This window comes from Chelmon rostratus, chromosome 14 (assembly GCF_017976325.1).
Source record: "Chelmon rostratus isolate fCheRos1 chromosome 14, fCheRos1.pri, whole genome shotgun sequence".
Lineage (NCBI taxonomy): Eukaryota > Metazoa > Chordata > Actinopteri > Chaetodontiformes > Chaetodontidae > Chelmon > Chelmon rostratus.
The window spans coordinates 3,495,963-3,516,115 of NC_055671.1; the positions used below are offsets into that span (position 1 = coordinate 3,495,963).

A 20,153-nucleotide genomic window follows, 5' to 3' on the forward strand; every position below is an offset into this window, starting at 1 on the left:
AAAACCTCTCTGGCTGGCTGTGAAGGTTTGTCAAAAGGAAAGCCTGAGCTACAAGTGCCAAGATTAAATGGTGCACCAAAATGCTTCAATCTTCAGAAACAGGCTGAATCCCTGGATTTACGAGCTGGTTCACGTCTCACACAGATCCACACAACAGAAATTTCAGGTATGCATACAGGCGTCTTCTGGACCTCCTCCTTGCACGCCTGTCAGAAACAGAGCACTGACTCTTATCACCAGAATGCAAAGAGAATAAAAACCAGGGGCCGTGTTTTAATCTGGAAATTCAGCCTTTTCTCATGACTGGTTTTGCGGAAGCGAAGAGGTGAAGCATCCAAATAAAACTCGGGTTGAACAAGGACAGTGGACTCAGTGCTGCTAGCTCCTCCGACATCAGCGCTTCTAAGTGTCATGAGCAGATGCATGTCAGGGGCAACGTCACCCTGAAATACTCCACCTTCTCAAACACTCTGCTCGCACAGCAGCACCAAAAACTACATCTTCAGAAACTACCATGGAGTTCAACCATCAGTATCTCCATCCCAAGGATACCTTTGACACGACATAAATATTGAGTTTAATTGGCTCGCCCCTGCTTGGTCTGCAAGAAGAAAACAGTACAGAATTAAACCAAAGTGTTTTTAGATTTACAGAAAAGCTACAAAATGGGAAAAACCTGCTTGTTCTTTTCAAGAGCGTGGCTGTATGCAGACTCCAGCTCATAGCTTCTCCGTCATCTTTCAGCTAATCATTTTGGTTCACCGGTCCACAACTATCCCGTTGTGTCTCCGTCTCACCGCTGTCACCGGTGCTGCTTCCAGATGCAACCGGCAGCTGTTTCTGTTTCGTTTCGGAGTGAAAGCGCTCTGATAAACCCAGTGTAAACTGCTTGCTCAGCAGCTAATGCTAGACCGGCAAAGTTAGCGACCGTTTGGTGAGCGTAGTGAAGCGTTTAGCAACGACAGAGCCGGATATTTCCCTCAGGAGATCAAGGATCGAGATCAGGAGACCAAAAGAGAGCAAAAAGTGAGTGAATACTAGACTTACATTCATCATGTGAGAAGAAATATGCAAATGTTGCTCCACTGTTTGCTAACATGTTCCTCTTGTTGCTAGCTTGTTGCATTGGCCTCAGCTGCCAAAACAAAGAGTGAATACAGGTTTTGGGATGTTGTTGGCGAGAAGCATTATATTTGTGAAATATGTCTTTGAAGCTTCCCACTGCAAACAGTAACAATCGTTTATGAACTGATTAAATGTCTTTCAAAAAGAAACAGATGTGATGAGACGTCATCAGGTGCTAAAACTGAAAGTATTTGGCTGAAGGCTGATTGACAAGCGAGCGGGCTCATCATGCTGATTGTGTTGTTCCCAGAGGGTCGAGCGAGTTTGACACTAAGCTTCATTAGTGAACCAGTGCCATAAGGCCTCACAGTCAGGTGTCTGTCACAAGCACTGGATGGACTGACAGCTAGTCTGGGTTATATTAAGACGCACGACACCATCTGCTTCAAAAACACGTGATGTCAAAAGTGATGTCTTCAACGGCTTTTTCGCCTGTTGATTTGCAAACACGAAGCGATTAAAGATGCAAAAAAAGAAAACACACAATTCAAGATAAAGCCCCGGTGAGAGAGAGCAGAGGACGGCAGAGAAGAGCGGGACGTAGCCAGACTGCAGATGATGCTCGAGCCGGGCCGAGCAGGCCTCCTCTCCCCCCGTCACGTGGGCAGGAGTCAGGCTTGTTGCTTGGGCAGTGAGGACAGTGAGCTGAGCCTGACAGCTCCGGAGGAATCTCAGAGGACACACAATGTCAACATCAGTAAGGCTTCAGTCCAATCACAAAGGCAGGACAAAGAGGGACGGAGAGGCAATTTTCAGGTGTTTACTTGAGTACGTCAATTTTTTGCTACTTTAGACCTCTACTGCATCCATCTGACAACTCTAGTTTTTACTTACTTTGCAGGTAAAGATTTCACACATACAAAACAGGACTAGTGTAATGATGCATTGTTACAGATTAAATTAAAGAGCATAGAAAGGACTTAAAATTAAGTCCACAAAGATGAAATGCAACCCCAAAATTCTGCAAACACATTCATGCATCAGTAAAAATCTAATAATATAAGATTATTATAATAGAGTGTCACACTGAGTACCTTTACTCTTGATATTTTGCTGATGATACATATCCTACGTTTAGGTAATATTGTAACTTTTAGTTTTTTAGTGTATCTTGCTACTTTAACTGCCTGAACCTGTCTGTGTGACAGAGCAGCAAAGCAGAATGAATATTATTGAAAGTGAAAAATTGACAGAGTATGATGATGCAGTGTGTACCGGGTGACAGTGCCACCGGGCGATAAAGCCTGGTAGGTTGTGTTACCAAAATACCATATTGACCTCAGTCCTTAACAAGCAGCCATACCGTTCACACACATGTTGTCCTCCTCATTTGCAGCCTCTCTGCTCTCGTCAGGTGTGTTATGAAACACTGAGGACGCTGCCACAGCCAGTCGACTCAGCGGTGGAAAACACAGCTGCACTGCACACGCATAAAGCTGAACTCCTTCCACGTTTCAGAAAATATTCTGTGGATTGTCAAGAGCCGTCTCCAAATCACATCTTCAAACACGGATACTCTTTTACATTTCAGTTTCTGGTGAACCTGCCTATCTGCAGCTATCATTTCAGGCACGCTGTCATTGCATGTCACAGCACAGTGAGCTCCCAAATTATTCTATGACAGTTTATGTTGCTGCAAGATGGAACTTTTCTGTCTAAGCGATTGTGTGTGAATGACTGCTGCAGTGCAGTTTTATTGCATTCATCTACTTCTTATTTACCTGTCATTTGTTGTCTATGTCTGTCTTCTCCTTTAAGTCAAAGCCAGAGAGCAGGAAGCGGAGCTCATTAGACAGTATTATCATTAGGCCTGTTGAGAGGCAATTCCTGACATCCAATTAGTACAGATCAAATGTTGTTCCTGAGCCCACTGAACTGCAGCCTCCATGCTTCTAATTGGTCGAATAAGCATTTTGCATGAACATGGTGTGTTGTGCGACGCGCTCGTCATCCTGTCCCTCACGTGAGATTAGGTGGACAGCGGTGCCCAAACTGAATACTGTTGAACTGATACTCCGGAGCAATGTCCTCCGGGGTGAGCTGAGAGTGCTCTGCTCTCAGGAAATCAGACTCACTGCATGCTGGGAGAAAACAGATAGCAGCTGCTGATGCCTCTAATGAGAGGTGCATGGTGTTTGGACTCAGTCCTTCAGACTGGACTAATGGTTGTCCCTCCGTTCACCACTTGAAATCTATTTTGACCATAATTTTGCAGAAAGCTTCACAGTTCACTCTCTCTTTTTTATATTATATATTATATTATATTTTTGTTTTTAAACCATAAGATCTCAGCGTATAGTCATAAAAATGATAAAACCCATAACAACAACAAATACTGGACAGCCGGTGTGTGTGTGTGTGTGTGTGTGTGTGTGTGTGTGTGTGTGTGTGTGTGTGTGTGTGTGTGTGAATTCACACTGCAGTTAAAATTAGAGGACGACTGCAGCAACTAGATCACTGAGGGATCAGTGTGATAATTAGCATAAAAAATGAAATGCAGATTTGAAATGGTAGCTTGTTTGTGCACTTGAATGTGATTGTGATATGAAGTAACTGTGATTTAATATCGATTAACTGATGATCCACGAAGTGTTAACTAATCACATAAACTCAAAGTGACTTGATCATTTATTAATAATAATAAGCGGCTGGTATTCATGATGCATGCGTATTCATGCATTGAATCATCACGACTCACACATTAACCATTATTTAACCATGTGTGCTGCCCCGCTATTCCAAAGTGTCATCACTTCAGCTTTCAGCGGTTTGACTCAGGTATTGTCACGATGCGTTCAGCGCTGGCAGCGTCGGCAGCGTTTTAATTCTCCGCACACAAAGGGCCGTCACAGTGAATAGTGATTATGTCAGAAGTGAAGGTGACATTTCTCAGTCAAACTGGCTGCAGGCTCACGCACACAAATGAGTCCATGTCAGGAAGCCTGGGCCCTTCTGTTCAGACAAACTGATCAACCAGCACAAACAGGAGAGCAGGTTGCACTGGTGTTGAGCAGTTGGTCTGGGAAATTAATTACAATATTTAGAAAATTAGACTGTTAGCAATTATTGTGTCTTGTGAATTCATACAAATAGAAGAAGAAAACATGTCTGTACAGGTCAGCTCTCTACCATCAAGATGAATTAGATTAGATTATTAGAAAATTGATCAGCACCAACTGCTCCCGCGGGGACATAAGAGCTGGAGATAAACCTGCTAACAGAGTGGAAACCCTCAGAATATTGAGTTGCAGCACTGCATCATTACCTCTGCAGAGGAGGCTCTGCTTTCAGTCAGGTTTGTCTGTTTGTCAGCAGCATTATGGAAAAACTACTGACCAAGATTGTAGCATGGGCCAAGGAGGAACCCATTCAATTTTGAAGCAGAAGACAAACAAATTATTTTTCACTTTTGTTAACATGATTCGGCCATGGCGGAATAAATGCCATACATCTTCAAATCCAGTAGATGGTAGTAAAGTTCTATAGTAACAACCAATATATATATATATATATATATATATATATATATATATATATATATATATATATATATATATATATATATATATATAGATAGATAGATAGATAGATAGATAGATAGATAGATATAGATAGGGGTACAGTGATCCTCGGAGCATGGAGCTGCTCAAACTTCATGCAGAACGCAGTTGTTGTGGAGCATTGGGGGAGCAGTGGTTTCATGGCAGATTCAGTACAATTGGAACATCAGCACAATGTTTTTTTTCTCACTAAGATGTGGCAATGGAAACATAAATGTACACATATCATGCAACTAATTATGCTCTTTCTCACATGCAAATGAGAATTGTATGGAATAAACTTCATGCTTCAAGAGAACAATCAATAATATTGACTGTGAAGTTTGTGCTTGCAGGTTTGCATATCATAAAAGAGTGGACTGTTGGCCTTGGTGGAGGTCAGTGATTGGTTGGAATACAAACCTGCAGTAACCACTGTTCTACTTGATCAAAGCTACGCAGAGCTAACTCTGAGGGAGCTGAAGAATAACCTCATGTCTAACCACTCGTACCTGTAGAACATGGCCGCCACCTGTCCTGGTTCTTACTGATCTGCTCCTCCCCCCGTCTCCTCTCATTAAGCAGGAGCTTCTGTATTTGCCAGCTGCGCCTCCTCTGTCTAAAATATATGACACCCAACGGCAGAGTCAGGTTTTAGGACAAACAGAGACGGAGGCTGTTGAGAAACGATGCTGTGTGGCTGTTTGTCGCCACTCTTCCCCAGCTACCCAACCTCTTATTTTATGTTTTTTTTTATGCTGTGAAGATAAATCAGCAGGTGCTTCAGGAAAGATGAAGCACAAAAAAAGAAACCTGAACCATCAAACCTTCAGATGTTATCTAGATCCTTGGTGCTGTAGCTTGGAGCATCATCGCCAGCTGTACTGGTATTATAATACTTTATGTTAACATGTCTCTGAGAGCACTGACCTTCAGACTCTTCCTCCTGTGAGCTGGATCGCAGCGCCGTCATGGTCACTCTCACTATCACCCACCGATAAAGACAGAGAAGACTCGAGCGCTGCTGTTCAAATGGACATCCTCTGACCTTTCACTCCCCTCAGTGTCCTACCAGCATTAGTAAAAGACGTCTTTCATGGATGAGATGTGGCCCAACACACGCATTTCATCCCTGACTTCCATCTCCATCCCCGCAGAGAGCCAGTCTGACTTTCAAAGGTTGTTAGAAGTGAGTTACTGAGTTACAAGAAATTAAAAGAGCAATTATTCATTTAAATAGTGATGTCACTGACCCGTAGGTTAGCACTGTATGTCAACAAGTGTCTGCAGCCATGTTAAGCCTTCCTAAGAACAGCAGTGCACTGAGCTAACTGCTAACATCTCAATGCTAACATGCTGATGTTTAGCAGGTGTTATTCTTACCATGTTCATCACTATAGTTTAGCATGTTAGCATGCTGACATTTGTTCACTAAGTTAAATCCAGCTGGTGGTTAAAGGTGGAGCGCAGGGACAGCACCATCTGTGCAACAGTCCAAATTAATGACAAAAGACCCCTCACAACAAATGTCATATATCATCTCATTGAATTCATTAAAACCACAGACAAGGTGAGCAAGGTGATTAAATTAAGTTAGAACTCATGGTATAATCCCAATAAACATGACCAAAGGTGATCTATAAAATAAAGCTTCGCAAAAATAAATCAAATTTTACATTAATTTCACAGGTATTTGATCCTAAACGAGACGTTTTGTCTGATGGTGCACGAGATGACAGGTTTCCTCCTGAGGGAGACATGAATGTACAAAATTTCATGGCAATGCAAACAATAGCTGAGACGTTTCACTTGAAGCTACAAATGTCGACCTCATGGTGGCACCAGAGGAAAGATCATGGCATCATCTATAGGATTTACTGTTTGGGAACCATGAATTTCTGTGCTAAATATCATGTCGGTCGATCCAGTGGATGTGATGATTGGCCTGTGTGAAAACACGCTGAGCTATAACCAGAGTCATCATCAGTCGATGTTTCATTTCACACCATCGTCACTACAGAGCCGCTCTGCTACTGTGGCTGAAGAAAATGTTCCAGGAAAAAGACTGTTCTGTCTGTCGGTTTTCAAACACACACACACACACACACACACACACACTGCAGATGTGTTTTCTCAGTGTCATTTCCTCACACTGGCTCATTGTTTGATCTAATTTTGAACAGCTCTTTGCTTTACATCTTTGGGTAAATACTCAGTAATCAATGAAGTGACGGCACACAAACACACACACACACACACACACACACACACACAGAAAGAAAAAACAGTGCAGTCTGTCAAAATTCGAAAATGTGTGTTACTGTCACCTGCTGGTGTGTGTGTGTGTGTGTGTGTGTGTGTGTGTGTGTGTGTGTGTGTGTGTGTGTGTGTGTGTGTACGAGCACTGTCAGACTAATTCACAGTGACAGCATGGCAGCCAGAGGAGCTCGCGCTTCTTCTGAACTTGTAAACACAGCGGTTCTGCAAATTAACATCATTTACATCTCTAAGCTGTTGTGGTCGCTCACTTCAGCCCACAGCTGGTCACAATCCCACCATGTTTGCTTACTCTCCTGTCATGTGTTACATTTTCTGAACGGCAGTCATGAAGCTTCAACAGGAGTCCCGTAATAACAAAAGGAACGGGCTGCTGTAGGATAATGTGGCTTGATTTATACGAGAGGAAAGCACTGCAGCGTTGATTGATTTTACCTGAGGAGGGGCAGCCGTATCGTCCAGACTCTGAGGTGTCTGTCGTGTCTGCCACCCCCCCAAAAACAATGGAAGCAAGCAAAATTCTACAATGTGTAGGCTTCCTGTTGTGCCTGATTAGACCTCTTCTCTGCAGTAGTGGAGAGTCATTAAGTGCATTCACTCAAGTACTGTGCGTAAGTGCAATTTTGAGGTCCTTGTGCTTTATTTGACTACTTCCATTTAATGCTAATTTATACTTCTACTCCACATTTCAGAGGGTAAATGTAGTATTTTTTTTCTCCACCGCATTTATTTTACAATTATAATTAGTGCTTGGCTTGTTTTTGGCTTGTGACCCTTTACAAAAAAAGCAGTGTGTCGCTGGGGCTCCTTCACACGTTTCAGATGTCTATGAGTTGCTTGTGTTCCACCAAAGAGACATTTCTCCTTTAAACTTCTCAGATGAGTCCAGTTTAGTGATGGTTCCAGTCCCAGAGAGGGTCATTATCCCACATCTCACATAAAAGCAAAGATTCAGTCCAAAGTCCAAAAAAATGGACTTTAAATTCCTACCTCATTAAATATCTCACAGCTCCTCAGGTGTCTCTGTTGACCCACCCTCAGGTGGGTCTAACCTCTGGACTGAACCACCCACTCTAACTGTATATAAAGTAGCTCCACCGTCACCTGCTGCACCAGATAAAAGCTGCTCGATGCATCAGTATTAATCAGCTCACGTATATGATCATTTTTCTTTCCTAAATAACTTCTTTCACCACTGTTCTCAGGACTGTGTGGGTGTGGATGTGTTTGATTGACATGTCCCTCACTCTGCTGGGAGTTTTGTTGCATCTGTTAGGGTGTCACACCTCTGCAACAGTATCAGCTGTTTGAGTTGCATGTTTAGATTTAGAATGAGTCCTTGTTTTTTTTATTGTTCTGTATTTCAATCAGTTTCATTTTTTGTACTTTGAAGAGCCTGATTTTACTTCATTAGAATCCAGAAATGGTTTAACCTTGTTTACTCCCTGTATTTTTTTACCTTTGGGCGAGCTGCTTTTCCCTGTCTCCTGTCTTTATGACAAATGCTTTAGTTTTCTTTTTTAATTCAAAATCAAACTGTAAATTCTGCAGAACAACTCCAATAATGTGTGTTCTGTTATGCTAAGACTGGCCTTCATTTATAAGAGACTGTAAAAGGACTGACGCTGTAGCCGAGCTGCAGATGGAGGCTGCACGGTGGCTGAGCTGTCTCGGTATCATTTATCTGCCACAAGATGACGCCAGAGCTCTCTCTGCTGATGAGCCAGCGCTGCAGGTCTTTCATCCAATCAGTGACGGTGCACGAGCGTTAGACCTGAGGACATCAGGCCACAGTGAAGTGATGTTACTGACTCATCGTTGCTGTGCTGTTTCTTATTGGGTGAAGCTGAGGGACATCTGGAGAGGACAGTAAACGCAGACCTATTTAAATCTATTTCAGAGGCTTACAAACTGCACATTGGTTTAGTAATTATATAGGCCTCTGGCATAAAGAGCTGTCAGTCATTTCTCCAGCCTAAAGTGTTTACATCTCTGTGTTGAGGCTTGAACTTGCTTCTCACGGATGATAAACCGTCTCCTTAACACAGAGAGCGCAGCAGCTCTGTCTTCTGTGTTCCAGCAGCTAATTCTGACACCTGTCCTCTCCATTCATTTACATCGCCTCGTCATCCTCCCTCTCTGCGCCGATGGATGTCCGTCTGACAGGCTGCTGCCTGAGGGGCAGCGGCGGCGGTGTCTTGTGTGAAGGCACCAGTGAGCCGGTGAGGGACGGAGACATCTGTATGTTCAAGTTTTCTACTCCTGCAACGTGGATGGCGTGCATGGCAGGACGTGGGGAGGCGCACGCTCGCCTGGCTGCGTGGCGAGCCGTGGCCGCCATGATTGCTGTGCGAGACTGTGAAATAAAGATGAATCAATAAACTGAAGGGATGTATACAGGATGTGTGTGTGTGTGTGTGTGTGTGTGTGTGTGTGTTCAGAGCAGAGGCCTGTGGTGGTTTGTTGTATCCAGGCATGCAGAGGCCTGAACAGTCTGAGCTGACGCATCATTTCATGTTGCTGTGCAGTCGTGGGATTCGTCAGCAGTGATGGATGCAGCTCGAAGCGTTTATTTCTGTTTTCTGTCACCACTGAACGGTATGAGAAGTGGCACCTATCATATATATGAACACAAAGAAAACAAACGTAATGGGGAGAAGCACTTGTAGATTGGCTGGTAGGGCTGCAGAGTCATTGGAAAAGCTGAACTCATTCTGGCCTGTTCATGTACATTCAACTCAGAAAGCTTTGGGCATTTAAAGCTTTCAAAGGATGTGACCAGATTCCAAAATAAAACTTTGAGGAACTTTTGGGAGTATAAATAAGTTTGTCCCGAGCAGCCGTGTGACAGAGGGCACTGGGTGGGACCCTGTGAGCTACACTGAGGTGTTTGTATGAGTAGACTGCTGGTTTGATCGGACACAAACTGTTAAATCCAGGCATTCTGTGTTTCAGTAAGGAGGGCTGAAACAGTGCATGTTGGTTTGATGTGAGATTCTGCTCTTCACTTGTCAAAAGAAAAACATGGCTACTGACAAAATGCAGAACGTACAGTCTCATCAAAACTGAATTTAGAAAGATGTCAGTGTGCTCCACAGAGGTGTGAAAGCTATGTGTTATGCAGATCTTGATGAGCATCACAGGATATTTGAGTTAAACACATTTTATTTCATATTGTCATTTATCTAATTTTATGTTTTCATTTGTATCATACCTGAAGAATGAGGTCATTCATCAAAATAAAAAAAGACGTTTCTGTTGGAAGATGCTGGAATAATAGCAGATTATGAAACTTTTTAAATTGCACCTTGATCAGATGCCTCAGCTTCTGCACCGAGCTGCTCTGAGCTTAATGCTGATATCTTCATGAGAACATGCTCACTATTAAATTTTTTTCAGGTCCAGTACTTTTCCATGTTCACCTGAAATTATCTTATTGGCTGAATTCAGATAATCAGCACTAAACACAAAGTCCAGCAGAGGCTGAGTCATTAGCTGTGTGTGTGTTTGATCACAGTGCAAAAGTATCGGACAAACTGACATTTTCACCTGATGATGGTGCTAGATGAAAAGTTAAGGGATCACCAAAGTTGTCAGAGTTCATGTTGAGAGGACCACGAACGTCTGCACAAAATTTCGTGGCGATCCATCCAATAGTGGGCCGAGCGTCAGGCAGAGGACACGGCCATCCACAGAGCCACACTGCCAGCATATTAAACCTCTTCAAGTTCGTGATAAACAGAAATGATTCGTTTTTCTTTGCAACATGGGCTGCTGGAGGCCTTTGTCTATAAGTGGCACCGTGTGCCATGTGGTACGAACCATATCAGTCGTATGAAATGAAAATCAAATGCATTCATTCAACAAATGAAATTGACTACACTTACAGTATATACTGTAGGCCTGCACGCAATTTGCCTTTTGCATGTGTGTGCTGAAAAGCATAAAAACTACAAAGTGCACATATTTATCTATAATGACTTTTCCTCTGAAAATAAACATACATACACACACACATATATACTTAGGACCATAGTCTGTGGCTGAGTTTATGGGTTTTCAAGCCTCATTTGTTTGAGAAGCTTGTGAGACTCCCGGAGGCCACTCACAGAGACACAGTCAGCAGATTCTGGTAACATGTACAAGCACGATGTTTATTTTACTCATCAGAAATCAAAGTCGTCTTTGTGGGGTTGGATTCCCAGGCTTCAGAGAGGGCTCTTTGAGCTCAGCGTACCGCTCGCAAGCTGTGGTTGAATCACAGTCACAGGGATTTCAAAACAGCTGGGAAGCTTCAGCCAAAACCTTCACGCACAATGCTGCAGCGAGACACCTCAGCAGAGCTGGTTGTTGTGCAGAAACTGTAAATCAAGGGGAAGCAGCTTTTTTCATCCTGACATGCTGTAAACAGTTGCCACATGATTTTTTGTTGCTGCACTTCATTTAGCCTGTTAGGCTCTGTTTGCTGTGGATATTTTTTAACTTCTCATTTCAAGGCAAGAACGCAGTTGTTTGGATTTTTTCTTTCTTTGACACGCTGATATGAAGACACCAACTCCTGCACAATTATTCCTGTGTGTAACACAGCTGAAAAACAAAAGGCTCGTGCTGCGTTCATGTCATGTGGGAATAATTAAAGAAACGACTTCTTGGTAAAAAGCTAATAAGTGCTCATATTTGAAGCATGTTGACGGTTTAAAGACACAGTGACTGCACTTGTCTGCACACTTTGGCTTCTCCTCTTAAGCTTTTACACATGTGCACGTGGTTATGGAGTTCATGTTTTACATAAAGCCAAACATAGAAATGCAAACCACAAATGACAAATCCGGCAAGTTGCATGTTCTTTTCATGTCGGCAAAAAAAGGCCGAGGTCAATCAGTTCTTCTGGTTTATGTAAAGCTGAATGTATAATTTTGTACTTTCCTCGTTAGTGACATAAAGATTCAGGAGGATAAATCAAAGCACCACTGAGTCTCACTTCTCATGACCCAACAGCTCAGCTGAATGACTTTTTCAACGACTGTAAGAGGCTCTTCTTCCTCTCTAACCCATATGACATGAAATGAGCATCACTGCTGAAGAGGATTTCACATTAATCCACTCACCTGCATTGTTTTTAACCAGTGATGCTCCTTAAAAGAATTTCTTTTCATGAAACACTTAAACTACTTTGCACTTACGAGCAGTTTATTTACAAAATGTCTAATGTGCATCTGTAACTGGTTCATGAACAGTTAGTGATTGTTACTGCACAATTAGGCCTGATTCACAGGTAGGTTTACAAATGTCTATAAATGTGCTCCATTTCCATGACGACACGTTGAACTCAGAGGTTCATTTTTTAACCTCAGAAATAATAGTTTGACAAAAACAAAACAAAACACAAACTCAAGGGACACTAAGTAAATTTCTTCAGTTGCCATGGAGACTGAAGACGCATTTATAAATCAGTAAGTTCTTCATTAATAAATGTAAATATATAAAATTTGGATATATGGAGTATATATACATATAAAGGATATATTCCATAATATTATTGAATATGAACACATATTTCATGTTAACCCACATTGTTAGTTATTCATTGTTTGTTTATGCACCACTTACAAATGTCCTGAACACATTATAGTGTTATAAACCATTTAACAACTGCTTCTAGCAGCCAAAGAGGAAGGTTATAATATGTAAATAATTGTGACAATAATCACTATGTAGGTGATAATATTATTGTCTTTCTGTCGTGTCCCACTTCACCGTCACTGGTCATGCATTCAGCTGAGATGATAACGGGCAGCGCAGGGTCACGCTGTGCAGTGGATTGTTTTCTGTTTAACTGTCTGACTAAACATCGCCTCCTATCTAACCTGTGGATGGTTTGTTCACTACTGAACGTGTTTGATCCCAACAGTGTGTTCTACTGATGTGTTAACAGTAATCAAAGACCTAAAGCCTTGTCCTCACAGCTTTGATCAGATATTCATGGTTTTTAAAGCCCTGACAGCAGCCATTCCCATATCAGCCCTAATCTGGGACACAATGAAACTCCCTGTCATGACAGCTTGAATGGAAAGTGTTGAATTGTCTCTAATCTTACACTGTTTATCATCATTGTTTATTATCGTCCATCTGAGATTCTGTCTTCTCTCATTATCCTATTATGAAGCTCAAATATTTTGATATTTTGGCAGCGTAAGAAGAAGCATTATTCACAACGAAGCACACAGTCTAATCTGTTTTATTGAAAAGATGATACCTCTGACTGCTAAATGCGAGCATGAGCTACTCAGCTTCATCACTGTAGGAAGAAAACAACATTCAACAACATTTATACAAAATATATAAAAGCGAACACAAATCGAGGCCTTTGCTAGTAACAGTTTTATTCCGAAGACAAATCGGGGAAATCGATCCTTCATCTGATTTGTCAAAACTTCCAAGAAACAAATGTTTGTATTGCACAGTTCAGATGCAACTGTCTGCCAGAAAAGCCTCTGAAGTAAAATATCAGCTCAGTGGAACGTAATATTCTATTGATTCTAAGATCAATGAGTGAATTGAAATAGCTGACACTGATATAAAAAGCTTTATTCACATCTATAGCTATAAAACATTTAAAGCATATTTATTTCTATTTCTGGACTATGCTAAAAATGTATATTCATTTATTGTTTACAAGTGACTTTATACCAAAATATACCATTTAACACCATGAATATTCCTGTTCCCTCTGCTGGGAACATTTACCTCAGTTGTTTAAATGTGTGCAAACTAGAAACCTCTAATAACTTTAACAAGCAGGACAAAACTCGTTAACAGCTCCACACATGACACATTAATGAGCACTAATGAAATCATACCAGCGTTTATTTGTTGTCTTGGACCACAGACCAGAGAAACTGAAACACTGGGAAAGATGGGAAATGAAAAGTGCTGGCACACGTAACAAAAGCTATAGAATGTCTGACAACAGCTTTATAATGCAATTAGTCGTGGCTAACCAGAAAGCATGTAATCCACTTACAAGAGCTATTGCCAAGACTTTTATTTTGAAAATGCACGTCACAAATGAAATCACTGCAGTTTCATCAAGCACTGCATCAGTTATACGACCTCCTGGTTAGATGTGTCTTAAGACATGAACTCATTTCATGGCTTTGCTCAGTATGTGGAGCTTTAACGCAGCAGTGTTGGAGGTGAATGAATGTTTTATTAAGTGGAGTTAATGCACAGAGTTGCTGCTCGTAGCCTGGTGCATGATGGGAGCTGCTGATACGTGTCGCAGCCAGCGGCGGCCCGGGCTGAGCTCCGTGCTTTGTTCCTGGATCGCGGGGTTAATGGTTTTCCGTACTGGGTGGTGAGGGAGGACCGGCGCAGGTTTCTCAAGCATTCTGTGTCAGAAAATTAGGATGCAGCCTCTGTTGTCAGAGCCGGGGAGCTGTCTGCCACTTTCCCAGCAGCCCCTGGGCCGGTGACAGGGAGATGGATGATATCTGCAGCCTGGCCGCACTGCTCCCCCAACACACACAAACACAGACACAAGGACACACACACACACACAAATCGAGCAAACAAAAACACACCTACACACTCTTTTTCCTCCCTTTCTTACCCTCGTTTTCTCTTTTCCTCACACACACACACACACACTGTCTCTCTCTCAGTCTCTCTCACACACACACACACATACACACACACAGTGTATGAGTATTTGTCTAATACACCACTCTCTTTGTTGCCTTTGGCAACAAAACCAATATCCTACATATCAAGGGGAATGAAAACCTCACAAGTGAAAACAATGAAAGTGTTTTGAGGGGAAACTGCAGGATTCCTTCAATGTTTGCTTGCATGGAATAAAACATTATATTTCTAAATAACCAAACACAGAAGATATTATTCATTGACGTTTATTGAAATCACTCCATTTACAATATGAAAAAAAGAAACTGTAACATCTACAATTATTATAATTTCTGTCAAAATACAAGAAAAAATATTTGTGAACAAATGTGAAGAATAACGTCAAGAATACTTTATTAAGACAAACAAAACTGCATGATCCCAGACACTTAATACTACAGTACCTCCACTAGAATAACAGCAGACAGCGACAGCTCCTTGAACTGAAGAAAACACACACTTGTCCTGTCCTTCGCTGTAGTCATGGCTTTAGACTTGAACCTGAATATATATGTGTGTGCATTACAGCGGTGTAAGGTGTGTGTATTTGTGGGGGCGTTAAGTCCTTAAAAGGCGTCCATCCCTCGCCTTGTGTGTCTCTGTCCTGCTCCCCCCTCCCCGTCTCTCTCCTCCCTTTCTTCCGCCTGTTCTCATTGTCCTTACCTGCTATCCCGCTCGCCGCCGCGCTGCTGATGTTCCTGCAGTCGGGACCGAGTCTAGCAGCCATGTCACCTGAGCAACAGCCGCTGCATACTAATGAGGAGCTGAGGGGAGGGGGCGCTTGACTCTGCTCTGCTCTGCGCTGGCAAGAAACGCCCCCTCCACTTCAATTCAACCCCCGCCCACCACCACCACCACCACCTTTCTTCTTCCCCTTCCTTCTCATCACTCTGGAGGAACAGAGGGAACGGGGGGCTGTAAAAGGCGAAGGATGGTTGGAAAACAAGGAGAGGAGAGGGGACAAATAAGGCGAGAGCGATGTTGGAGCTGAGGAGAGGAGAGGAGGGGGAGGGAGGGTGGAGAGAAAAGCAGAACGAGGCCTGGTAGGGAGCGGGGTGTTAAGGGAAACATCCATCACTGTTTTAAGTGACTGCAGTGGGACAGAGCTGAGTAAAAGGTCGTCTGGTCTCTTTCTGAGCACAGTGGGCACCTGGGCCGAGCTGAGCAGCTTCCAAAAGACTCCAGGCTAATTATCTCGTGCAGGCCGTCTGTTACGGCAGTCTGACACTTTTACTGACTCACTCTGCTACCGCAAGTGCAAGCAAAACAAGCCAGTCATACACCCAAACACCACCCTCCTCTCCGGCGCGCTAATAAAACAGACAGACAAACAGAAAAAGACTTTTTCGGACGTTGTTGTTTTGCTGTGATTCGTCTTACCTTCGAGTGCGGAGAAAGACAGACGGTTGCCGGGACTCCTAGACAAGAAGAGATAATGACAGCAGCTTAGAATGAGTGTGACAGAATAGAAGATGCAGGAGGGTGAAGGTGTTCGCTGCCTTTGCAGCGATGGGAAAACCCTCAGGAAAACTTGAAACTGTGAGGAAAATGTAGCAGACTTTTTCTTTTGTGGTGGAATATCAGAGCAAACACGCTGTGATTATCCAAGTGTCCACCTGCACAGGAGCTGAGCGGATGCACTTCAGGACACAGTAGGAATTTGTGGCTGCGACACAAAGCAAACCACCAGAATGTGACTAGGCTAGCTGAACATGTGTGTATGCGTACAAGCATGTGTGTGCGTGTCTGCTACAGTTACAGTGAGTTTTATTTCAAACCACAAGTCAACTCATTTGAATCTTTATTTAACAAAATCACTGCAGCACTAATGCAGCACTGGCACACAAAAAGCAGCATATAGACTCGGACTGGGCATCTCTGCTACAGTTACAACAGTTCATCTGTCTGGTGGCCAAGGGGTTAAAGCTTTTGCCTGTGGCGACAACGCTAGGCCAGCTATAGGTCACATTCAAGTCCCAGCCACTGGATAGCCACCCTGCAAGACAGAGCATAATTATCCCAGCCAGTTACAGTTCAATAACTCCATCAAGCTGCTAGCCAGATACCAGGTTTCCCTGGCAACGCCTCCGAAGTGAATCACAGATCAGAGAGAGAAGGGGAGATAAGACCGGACCCGGGGAGGGAGCCAGGCAAGGGGGGTGGAGGGGGAATACACCCTCAAATACTGGGGACTCTTGGACAATACAAACACACATGTGCAACGCACACATGCTCACACACACACACACACACACACACACACACACACACACACACACAATAAACCAGGTCTTCCAGTTGGCCGTGCTGAGACCTCTGGCCTGCCAGGCCGTCAGTCTGCTCCCTTTGAGCTTTGTTGTTTGGTTTTCAATCATCAGCCCACTTTCCAGACTCCTGCACTGTGCCCACAGGCCCACCGTGAAAATCCTCGAGTCTCAGCGCAGCCCGACTGTCCTTTCAGCAGACACCCCCACCTCCCACAGCACTTACTGTAATCTGAAAAAGTTAATGGAGTTTATCTCTCATCCCTGTCGCCCAGAGAATTTTAGAGAAACTTTTGTGCTTTCGATGCACAGGGATAATTACATTACGAGTGGCACTACAATTTATACCCTTGATTGAATTAAAAACAAAATTGAATTGGCTGTAGTGCAGACTTTCAGAGGGGGGGGCTCTGCGTATAAAATGTGTGTCTGCATTTTTTTTGCACGGGCGCATGTGTGTGGTGTCATAGGCACACTTCTCCCTCTGTGTGTGTGTGTGTGTGTGTGTTCAGGTGACTGTCTGGCCTCCTGCCGCAGTGTCTGGAAACTCAGACGTCCCCCACCCCTGCACCCTTCCATTCAACGCTGCTCCCCTATCAGGCATACCTGACGCCCCCCCCCCGCACGTCCTCCCCCACCCCGCTGCGATAAGAGACCCGCTGAACACTAAGCCGCTTCACTGGACAACACGACCTGACAATCAGTGCAAAATAAATAAATAAATAAACCCTCTAATTCACTAAATCCACCTGATTTCCATGTCAGCTCGAGCCGAAATCCAAATGTGGCGGATAAATGTTAATCTGTCCTTATTACTTTTATCGGGGGGCGATGTGGTGGCGCAGTGTGTTACACGACCACCTCTGAACAATGGAGTGTAATCTCTCGAACACACTCGGTCCATCAGCTGGAGCCTTTGGTTTATCTGCACCTATTCAAGTCTGAATCAATCTTTCCTGCAGGAACTTGAAGACCAGCTGAGTGTAGGAACCACGCAGTGACTGTTGTTTATCAGGGACGAGTGATGATATTATATAATATACATTTTGCTGGCACCGCGTTAGTTATTTGTGCACTAAATGAGGCAGAAGCTGAATTTCTGCTTGTTGATCAGTTTCACGAATTCGGTTCCTGCAGATTTTGACATCTCACTTGCTTAATTTTCTAACGTTCTTTAATCTAAACTGCAGCTGATTTCTAATTTTCATTTCAGTAAAATACTTTGATTGGTTCTGTATAAACACAGTACATAAACCCTGCCCTTGAAGGACAAAAAAAGCTAGTATTGCACCATGCTGTGCAATAATTTGACCTTGACAACCATTTCCAGATTTACTGTGACAGCATCTCATTATATCCAAATTAAAAGATTTCATGAAATGAGCAATTTCTAGGATTGAGAAAAAATCCAAGCGCAGCTTACTTTAAAGAAATCCGTTCTTATATTAAATATATTCACACTTCATACACATTCATAGCTGAGTGGAATTCATAAAATGAAGGTTTCCTATACTGCATTTCTTCTGAAAATAAGAATAGATCGACTTCGTAGGAAAGCAAACATAAAAGTTAACCACAGCTTTAACATGTTTCGTGAGCATTACGCTCAAAAGGTCAAACACGCAAAAGTAAATTCATTTGCCTTTTTTTCCCAAGTCAATTACAGCAGCTTTTACAGAAAAAGCTTTTGCAGAATGTCCCTGAAGGAGATTTCCCTTTTTCCCCGTCGTGTCAGATGCAGTGTAACGTTCAGATGGCACAAAAAAGATCTACTTAGCGGTTGCTGACTGTGAACTAGTTTGACTTTGAACAAAGTTTGTATTCCCCATTCAGTGGAGTTACAAACTAGCCGGGAGCTGATTTTTACGGGGTGATATTTATTGGATCCTTGGCAGATTGCTCTGAGCATGCTGCTTTGTTACTGTTGGGGGAGCGGTGAGGATTTCATCAGTGGGCTCGGGTGCTGCCAGACTTTGCTGCGTGTCAGACAGACCCTAATAAAACTGTCTGGCTGTTTTGTGGGCACCAGCTCCGCTCTGGCTGTGCTGCGTCTGACTGCTCAGCACTTGTCGCACTGTGCCTAGCTGTTTGGTATTCATGGGGCATGGCACTCCTTCAGCTGTTGCTGGGGGCTCTGTGGCATAGGCACAGACTGATTAGTTGGCATCGGCATTGTTCACTATGAAACCAAATGGGGAGATGGGAAGAAAAAAAACATAATTAGGGAGAGAGGGAGACTGGAGACTGGGAGAGAGATGGAGAGGAGGGTATTAGAGAGAAAATCAATTGTTTTGAACTGCATTCCTAATATGGGTAATTTAGCAGAAATTAGGTTTTCAGAAAAGCATGCTGCCTTGGGAAAAATTGAAAGTTTAAAAACCAGGTCAAGCTGTAATTGTGAATGAAGGCACACCTTTGAATAGCAGAAAGGAAAAAAACTATTTTTTTTTAGCAGGCCTAATTTATTGTAATTGCACTTCTACAGTCGTGTTTATAATAGACCAGTCCAATATTTTCACTTTCTATTCAATGTTCAATCTTGTCTTTTTGCCAGCCTGTCTTGCAGAATTACAATGTCTGCGTGAGTCCAGCGCCTCCAGTTTAAACATCGATTTAGACCATTAACCAATTTGGTTGTGAGATCTCATGACAATGGCAAATTTTGACAGAAATGATCAAATTAAGGAAGCGACCGAATTTCCGTGGAACTGATTGAACTTTTAAAAAGTCTGTTCATTGATTTTTATTTAACAAACCGTAAGATGTTTGTCTTCTGTTGGCTTTAACACAGACAGCAACACTGTCTCTCTCTTTTTTAAAACCAGAAACATGATGCATGTGACAATTTTTCGCCATTTTAGTTACTATTAAAAATAGAAACGGGGAAGAATTAACTGCTCTGCTAATTGTGATAATATATTTTTTAAATGACACACTTGGCTTTTGTGCCTGGGCATTTCATAAATTTGTAAATTAATGGGAAAAAACTGTGGAACTTGCTTTTTCAAATAACTCTACGTCTTTGGGAATTGCTATAAAAGTGATATTCTGATACTGATTTTGGATTTTTTATAACTGTCAAATATTTGAACACTTACTGGCAGCTGGGTGACAAATGTTGGAAATTGTGAAGCAGTACAACTGAAATTACAGAACGTGTATGTGTGTTAAAAAAAAGAAGAAGAAGAAGAGGAAATAAATGAGTTAGCTGCTGACAAAGGATTAAGTTGGCGGCGTGTAAACTACCGTGAACTCTAAAAGGTGT

At 42.7% G+C, this 20,153-nt stretch overlaps 1 long non-coding RNA gene across 1 annotated transcript in view; it reads right to left on the reverse strand.

Annotated features, from left to right (window-relative positions):
- Positions 1 to 13,796: 13,796 nt before the first annotated feature.
- The window catches only part of LOC121617466, a 47,280-nt gene continuing 40,923 nt past the window's right edge, over positions 13,797 to 20,153 (reverse strand). The window contains exon 3 of the long non-coding RNA XR_006007404.1: positions 13,797 to 16,042. This is a non-coding gene — a long non-coding RNA (uncharacterized LOC121617466). The remainder of the gene's footprint in view (positions 16,043 to 20,153) is intronic.